Source organism: Momordica charantia (genome assembly GCF_013281855.1).
Source record: "Momordica charantia cultivar OHB3-1 chromosome 4 unlocalized genomic scaffold, Mcharantia_2.0 BLBB01000004.1, whole genome shotgun sequence".
NCBI classification, from domain to species: domain Eukaryota; kingdom Viridiplantae; phylum Streptophyta; class Magnoliopsida; order Cucurbitales; family Cucurbitaceae; genus Momordica; species Momordica charantia.
This window is the reverse complement of record NW_028275162.1, coordinates 5,019,121-5,028,468: the sequence shown is the minus strand read 5'-3', so window position 1 is coordinate 5,028,468 and position 9,348 is coordinate 5,019,121. Positions and strand designations below refer to the sequence as shown.

The window sequence follows — 9,348 nt, the reverse complement described above, 5'->3', positions numbered from 1 at the left end:
GTGACTGAGAAAGGACGAATCCCCTGAGAATTAACGGTAATGAGCTCAAAGGGATGATTCTGGATATAAAGATACAGAAGTTAGTCCCAAGCTACGAATCGCGCCATATGTAAAGCTCAAAGCTCAGGAAAAAATGGCGGTCGAGTTCAAATCAGCTTGCAATATGCTCCTCATCTCCTACCCGTCCCAAGGCCACATGAACCCCACGCTCCGGCTCGGCAAAAAGCTGGCTTCCAAAGGCCTCCACGTCACCATCTACACCACCCTCCACTTCGGCCGGAGTCTGAAAAACGCCGGCAGCATCGGCGACGGGCCCTCGCCGGTGGGTCCCGGTTTCATCGAGTTCGAATTTTGGGACGACGGGTGCGCAGAGGACGACCCGAGGCGCAGAGACGTCGACGCCTATATGCGGCAGATGGAGGTGTCCGGGAAGGCGGCGCTGGCCCAGATCCTCGGAGACCGCGCCGGAGAGAACCGGCCGGTGTCCTGCCTCATAGCCCCCTTCATGCCCTGGATCTCCGATGTGGCTCACAATTTCGGAATCCCCTACGCCTATTTCTGGGTCCAATCTTGCTCTGTTTTCTCAATTTTTTACCACTACAACCTTAATCCCGCGAATTTCCCTTCCGAATCCGACCCCTATTGCGATCTCCAATTGCCCTTCCTCCCGCTACTCAAGCACGACGAAATCCCCACCTTCTTGCACCCTCACGCCCAGTTCAAATCCATCGCCCAGTCCGTTCTGCGGCAATTTCGAAACGAATCGGTCCCATTCTGCGTATTGATGGACACATTCGACGAGCTGGAACAAGATGTGATAACCCACATGGCGAAAATCTTCCCCGTGAAAGCGATTGGTCCTCTGTTCAAGCCGCTCAAAGTTTCCGTCGTCTCCGACATCTCCGGCGACTCCCTTAAGGCGGACGACTGTCTCGATTGGCTGGACTTGAAACCCCCAAACTCGGTGGTCTACATCGCATTCGGAAGCCTGGTCCACTTGGGGCAGAAGCAAATCGACGAAATCGCTCACGCGCTCTGTGATTCTGGGTTTCCGTTTCTGTGGGTGATGAAGCCGCTGTCTGAGAACATGGCGAAAAGCTGGGGGCTGGAGGCGCACGTGCTTCCGGAGGGGTTTATGGAGAAATGTGGGGAGAGAGGGAAGATTGTGAAGTGGAGTCCGCAGCAGAAGGTTCTGTCGCACCCATCGGTTGGTTGCTTTGTGACGCACTGTGGGTGGAACTCGTCGCTGGAGGCGCTCAGTTCAGGGGTGCCGGTGCTGGTTATGCCGCAGTGGGGGGACCAAGTGACCAACGCCAAGTTCCTGGTGGAGGAGTTCGGCGTGGGCCTGCGCCTGAGCCGCGGTGCGGCGGAGAAGAAGTTGCTGGGGCGGGAGGAGTTGGAGAAGTGCCTCAGGGAGGTCATGGAGGCGGAGGACCTCAGACAAAACGCCTTGAACTGGAAGAACAAGGCCGACGCTGCCACGGCGGACGGCGGCTCCTCCGACACCCATATTCAGCACTTCCTCGATGCTGTCAAATCATTCCGTTCCACTGTTTAGTCAAAATTCTTCACTAATGAATTGGGTATCATTTGCATTTAATCCATTACTCTTAAATATTTTTTCTGTCTTTAGTTTTTGTAAAAGGATTTGCAAGAATGAGGGTCGTAAACTTCAAGAATAATTAAATTAAATAAATAATAAATAATAAAAGTATCTAGTTTCCAAAATTATAAGAAGTTAAATAAATATGTAAACAAATACTCGTGAGGAATTATCTTCATCCCCAACTGCTGTTAAAAAATTTATAGCTAAATTGTAATACAAATTCTATGCCTAATGAATGAAAATCTTTCCATGTAAAATTTTGGTTAAATTTCAAAAAATATATTGAATAAAAAATGATATTATATCAAATTATTTGAGAGCTTTGTTCATTATTTTGAAACTTAAATCAAGTTATTTGAGAGTTTTGTTCACTCTTTGGATTGTTCTTTGTCCTGCATATTAATTGTAGAAAACTGTGGAATTTTTTTTCTTTTCTTGTCTTATCTTTAAAGGAGTCCCACCTACGAATCTAAACATATAGTTCAACTAATTAGAACATCAATAAATTCAAATTCTCACCCTCGCATGTTTTATTAAAAATAGATAAAAAAATGGAAACAAAGTCCCTCCTAGACAACTTAGGTTTTATTTTTAGAGTGTCAAAAAGATCACTCTGCTATTTTAGCTACTAAGAAGGTGGTTTGATTCAAGGTTTTGGATAGGGATATAAACGGATCGGTTCGGCCTAACGGTTTACTTGACGGCACAATTTTGGTTTTTTCTCCACACTGAATAAAGTTATTTTTTATTAATTTTTACTTTGTTGTGTTGCGGCTGCCGACGACAGAGGGAGACGATAGAGAGAGATGGGAGAGGGAGATGACATAAGGAGTTGGAGGAAGACGACGAGGAAGTCGAAGGGAAAAAAACAATGGAGATAGAAGGTTTGGAGAGAGATAAAACGTGGGGAGGAGAGGAAGGGGATAATAATTATGATGTGACATTTCATACATATATATATATATTTTCCTTTTTCCTACGGGTACGAAAATAAAAAAAAGTATGATCGATAATGTTTATGGTTTTTTATTCTTAATAAAGAAAAATGAAATGCATGTCTCTTGGGCATGAATAAGCATGATAAAACAATTTTTTTATCTATGTTTTTGAACCAAATTGGAAATGGAAACAAGAAATAAAAAAACTGTCGATTGCTTCCAAAATTTTTATATAATTGTGAGAATGTTAAAAAAAAAACAAAAAACATAATTAATTACTAACAAAATGCTTGGATTTCTTAAGAAAATTGGAAACGATAAACGAAAAACGGGAACGTTATCAAACGGACCGTAAAGCTGGCTTGGTAACGTTCTCGTTTTCTGTTTATCATTTTTTTTAGAAATAGACCTGTTTGGTAATCAATCCGGTTTCTCGTTTCTAAATTTTGATAAAAGTTTTTAAAAAGCGGACCAATTTTTGGAAACTACGAAAAGTAGTTTCGTTTTTGCCATCTTTGTTTCTTGTGTCCGGACGCTATTTCAAGTTAAATAATATATCTCTGTCAATTTTTGAAAAAGTATTCAACAGTTTGGTGGTGATGCATATGACCACCGTTCTTTTATATTTTATATTTTTATAATCCAAAATGTTTTGAAATTTTATTTGATTTAAAACTATTATATTTTCTTAAATAAAAATTTTCCTATTTTTTAAATTAAAAATATTTTACTATTTTTTTCTTTTTTTGTATTTTATATTTTATAATCTAAAATATTTTGAAATTTTATTTTGATTTAAAACTATTATATTTTCTTAAACAAAAAATTTTATATTTTTTAAATTAAAAATATTTTAAAATTTTATTCTTTATTTAAACTAGTAATTTATAATTTTATAATAAGTTATATTATAAAGTATATTTTCTTTACTAAATTATAAATTTCTTCTTTTTTTATGTTTTATTTTTTTTAACTTAAAATATTTTGATTATTTATTTTTTATTTAAACTTATTATATTTTATTAAACAAAAAATTCCTATTTTTAAAATTAAAAATTAAAAATTTTATTCTTTATTTAAGCTAATAATTGATATTTTATGTAAATTTATATTCTAAATTATATATTCTTTAATTTTTATATTTTTTAAATTAAAAATATTTTAAAATTTTATTTTTTATTTAAACTAATAATTTATACTTTTATAATAAGTTTATATTGTAAATTATATTTTCTCTAATAAATTATAAATTTCCTTTTTCTTTTTTTTAAGGGTAATTGCAGTGGATAGCAAAAATATTTTATGTATTTCAAAAAATGTCACCAACTTTTCAAAATTTCAAATATTTAAATTTTTATTTTCGGAATTTTTATTATTTCAATTTTACCCTTATGATATCTGATATACATCCAATTTATATATGATATACATCTGACTGTATATCATACATCAAATTTATATCTGATATAGATCCGATGTAAATTTGTATATGATATACATCCAATCTATATCTAATTTACATCCGATGTAACTCTGATATACTTCCGATATACATTCGATGTATCCCTAATATATAGTATCAGATGTACCTATGATATACATTATCAGATATACCACTGATATAAATCAAATGTACGTATTATATATATATATATGATGTACTTCTAATTTATAATATACTAAATATATTTCCAACTGAGATACTAAATATATTTGCAACTAAATATAAGGTATATCAAATGTTTAATTTTTAGTGGTATATCAGCTGTTTAAATTCTAGTTTACCATTTCAATTTGTTGATTAATATATTAATATTATCAATAATGTTGATTACTATATCACTATTATTTATTTAATATTAATATTAATTAGATACTAAATATAAGGGATATCAACTGTTTAAATTTATAAAGTATATCAAACTTTTAACTTGTCTTTTTGGACGTGCATGGTCCACGTAAACCTTTTATATAATAACTTTATATTTCAAAAATAAAAAATAAAAAATTTTGCACCATTGTTTTCATCTGAAAAAAATATTGGAGATAATAGTATTATATCAAAACACATGTATCATAGTTATATTAGTAGATATAATCGTTACATCAGAGGTATATAAGTGGTAAATTAGAAGCATATTAAATATATATAAAATATATAGTAGTGTTATATTAGTGGTTAATCATATAATGATATAAGAAGTTATATCAGTAGATACATAGTTATATTAGTGGTATATCATTTGTATATCAATGGTAAATTAGATACATATCACATATATCTGTGTTGTATCAGTTTGGTAAATCAATGATTATCATACGTATATCAATGGTAAGACATGTTAGAAGTTGAGTAGATATCATGGTTATATCAGAAGTAAATCAATTGAGTATCATTATTATATCAATGATATATTAGAGATATATATCAATGGTCAAATATATTACAAATGTATATCAGATATATTAAAGGGTGAATTTGTAATTTTATAATTGTACCTCCGTTTTTTCTGAAAAAAATACTATATTTGAAAAAAATAAATGTGGTTGTTATTTTGCTTATTTTACTAAATTTTTTTGCCATATTTACAAGTGCCCTTTTTTTAACTTAAAATCTTTTGATAATTTAATATTTATTTAAACTTATTATATTTTATTAAACAAATAATTCCTATTTTTAAAGTTAAAAATTTGAAATTTTATTCATTTATTTAAGCTAATAATTTATAATTTATATAAATTTATATTTTAAATTATATTTTCTTCTTCGAATCTATATTATATCTTTTCATATTATATTTACTAAATTTTATTTACTTAAAAAAATAGAAATAAGAAAGATGAAATAATTTTCAAACATATTTTTGTTTCTAATTCTTTTTTCCAAAAAACAAGAAACATAAATGATTACCAAACATATTCCTATTTCTAATTAAAAAAAATAGAAAAAAGAAATAGGAAACGACAAACGACAAACGAGACCGTTACCAAATGAGTCGTAAGTGTTTGATGGTAGGTTTGTAATGAAAAATAAAGAAAAAAATTATAATAATTGGCCAGGTGGGTTTTTAATGGATTTTAGTGAGCTTGAACCGACTTGATTTTTATTCTTAATAAAACCGAAACCGAAAATCAAACCAATAGTCGATTTGGGTTGGTTTAATCGATTCATGAGTTTTCGCTTGCACCCCTAGTTTTGGAGATGGGAATGGATAAGGGAGACCTCAGAATAATTGATTCGAGTCCCTTCTACCCATAAACAAGGGTATTATTCTATGCCTCTATAAAACCATGAGTTTTCCTTTTGCCCCTTTTTTTCATTTTTTTAATGACATATATATAATTTCAATACATAATTATTTAATACTAATAAATAATAATTATTAAACATTATTTAATTACAATAAATTAATAAATTATTATTGTTAGATAATTATTTAAATAATTATATACTTAATTAATTTTTACTGATGAAAATTTACTAAAGGTTAATTAATTTAAATTAGTTAAATTAAATTCAGCATAAACAATTATTTTTCAATAATTATATTAAATTATTTATTGACGGTTTAAAATTAATAAATTTATGTATGTTTCTCCATATCATTTTTAATTAATTTATTCATTAATATATCATAATTATAAAAGATTTTGCAATTAATTTATAAATATACATAAATATTATTGATTCTCGTGTAAGTCTAATAGCATTCTTATCCAAACCAAACTCAATAATCTTGGATATATAAATTGTTTATCAAGTCTGTTTTTTTTCTTTACAAAATAATAATAATAATAAGGTTAAAAAACACGTTCGGTCACTAGTGTAGGTAACGATTTAGTCCTGAACTTTTAAAAGTAACGATTTAGTCCCTGTAATTTTAAATGGATAACAATTTTGTCCCTACTGTCAAAGAAAAATGTCTCCCCATCACAACTTTTCACCCATTCTTGCCGTGACAGCTTCATTTTCTGAAAACTGGCAACGGAGGACGAGGCTTCTAGGTTCGTGGGCTAGTCCATTTGTGATAAGGGTTAGAATCGCCTTCAACATCATTTGTTAGGGGGAGACATCTTTCTTTTATAATTATTGTCTTTTTAATCTTAAACCGGTTCGAATTTGAACAGACCAAAACTTAAACCAATTACAAAGTTGGACATTATTTGTACACATGATATGTCACGTCAAATTTTTGTTAAATATAATTCATTTTTTATCGACAAGTATTAAATTGTTACCAATTTAAAAATACAGGGACTAAATTGTTACTTTTGAAGATACAGAGACTAAATCGTTACTTTCACTAAAGTTCAGGGATCAAATGTATTTTTTAACCTAATAATAATAATAAAATTATACTAACTGTGCTTATATGGACTAAAATAATACATAATAAAATTTAAATCAATCTTCAAATGGAAATAACTACTTTGTGTGTTTTTTTTTAACGAAAAATAATAAAATATACATTACAAATGGAGAAGTAATTCCAATCTAAGAGAGATTATTTTCTACTTGTAAAATATGAATTTGGACAGTCCATTATATTTTGGACTCTAAAATTTGATTTTAAAATGATGTTTTAATTCTGAAAAGATTGGGAAATATAAATGATATCTAAGTAATTATGCATTGCACGAGCTTTTACATATTTTTATAATATAATATAATATTATCTAATATATGCTGTCAAAGCGAGCATTACTCAGCGGTAATTGACATATAAAAAACATGGATTTTGAAAAATGTGGGTAAAAATTAATATACTGTGTTGGGAAAATGGTTATTCAGCCCAAAAACCCTCCCATTCCCATTGATCATGTTTGACAAATAAAGAAATTGATTCGAAGAAAGTTTAAAATCATTTTAAATTTCAATTATAATTAAATCTTTTGTTTCAATACTTTTTTTTAGAAATATTACTTCCCAAATAAGGACAAGGAGATTAAAATTTAACACCCAATAAAAGAAAGTAAACATTTCAGATATACTTTGGTTAACTCTTAAATACGTTTTTACAATTTAACCTAACAAATGAGGGAACAATACTTTTTTTTAAGTACATATATAGGAATATAAGAGTTCGAACTCACGATCTTTTGATAGAATATAGATATTTCAATTAGTTGAGCTACACACAAACTGGGGGAATACATGACTCGTACCTTTAAATGCATTTTTTTAAAAAAATTATACACACGAGTGAACAGATTTGAACTTACAGGTTCTAAAGTCCAACCATGTTGACGTTGATTCTTAAACACATTTGTTTTAGATTCAAACTTTAAACCATAAAAAAAAGACATAAATGTTTGATCATTTAAATTATGGTCGTATGTATATTTAATTAAATTTTTGTTATAAAAAACTTGATAGAAGAAATTCGTTCTCACTTTTATTTTATTATTATTTTTTTCGTTAAATTACAATAATATCCCTCAATTTTGTCATTTGCTTAAAAAATACCACTATCCTTTTTGATAATATTAACTTTTTTTTTTTGCTTTGTAGTTTCTAAAGTTCAATTTGTAGTTTCTAAAGTTTAAGAGATAATGTCTCCGGAGGACTGTTTTAGAAATTTATTTACACAAATATCTAAAATTTTCTAATTTTACACTTTTAAATTTCTGCATGTAATATTTTATTTTAATTTCGATTTTACCCTTATTTATGATATTTATATTTATTATTGTTAGTTATTTTATTTAAATTTCAAATATTTAAATCTCTTGATTTTGGGTCCCAAATCATTTATTTTATAATCTCTTAATATGTTATACTAAATTGTTAACATATATTACAATAATTTTTTTGTAATTAATTTTAAGAGATTAAGGAATATGGAAATAATCAATTCAAATAATAATACTTTACGATTACGTGTACATAAGCACTTATGAGTCAGTTATAAACTATATACTTCTATATCTCAATAGATGATACAAACATATATAAACTATATCAGGTTATCGAGTTCTTAAAACTGAAGCAGAATCATCTCCCAACTTGATACGAATATAAACTATATCCAGCTATAAACAATAAGAGTTGATTTTATGATAAAGAATCAATCAATTGAAATCAATCTCACATAAACTTATATATGAACTATGAACTATATATTATATCAAACCAACAAAAATTTTCAAAACTTTGAAGTCGGAGGGCTCCATATCATGAAATCTATATCAACTACAGTGCTTTGTACAACCAAAATATTATTATGTTATTCAAATGTTACCATAAGTTTTTTTTACCTCTTTTTTTTTAGCTTTTTTTTTTCTGCAATAGTATAATAAACATGATTATATAATATATACTTGTTATTTTAATTATCTTCTTCCCTTCATTATTTTTTTTTTCCGGTGTGTATGATAAACATATACTTTTTCAAAAAGTTATATGATATATTTTTTTTGTTGCTATATACTAAACTATTAGATTATATAATATACTCCTACGACCATTATATAATATATTTTTCATTTTAATATTCTAATATAAACATATACTCTTATAAAATGTGGTATAATATATACTTTTTATTGTTATATATACTTCTAACTAGAAGGTTATATAATATATACCTTTTTATCTAATAATAATATACCCCGATAGATTATATAATAATATACTATTTTTCTCTATATATGGTGACATCACCTATTTTCTCCTTTGAAAAAAAAACCATAGATTTTATATTATTTTTTTCTCACTCTCGAAAGTAGCTGCCCCAGTCCCTCGTTTTCCGACGACACCCAAGCAATGACAAACTTGTGACGATGCAACCCACCATAAACGAT

The 9,348-nt window shown here is 29.1% G+C and overlaps 1 pseudogene across 1 annotated transcript; it reads left to right on the top strand.

Moving 5' to 3' along the window:
- Window positions 1-2,533, top strand: LOC148211679 (gallate 1-beta-glucosyltransferase 84A24 pseudogene; annotated as a pseudogene). Its single transcript, XR_015790071.1, has 2 exons — window positions 1-1,583; window positions 2,394-2,533. The product of XR_015790071.1 is annotated as a gallate 1-beta-glucosyltransferase 84A24 pseudogene (transcript).
- Window positions 2,534-9,348: the final 6,815 nt, after the last annotated feature.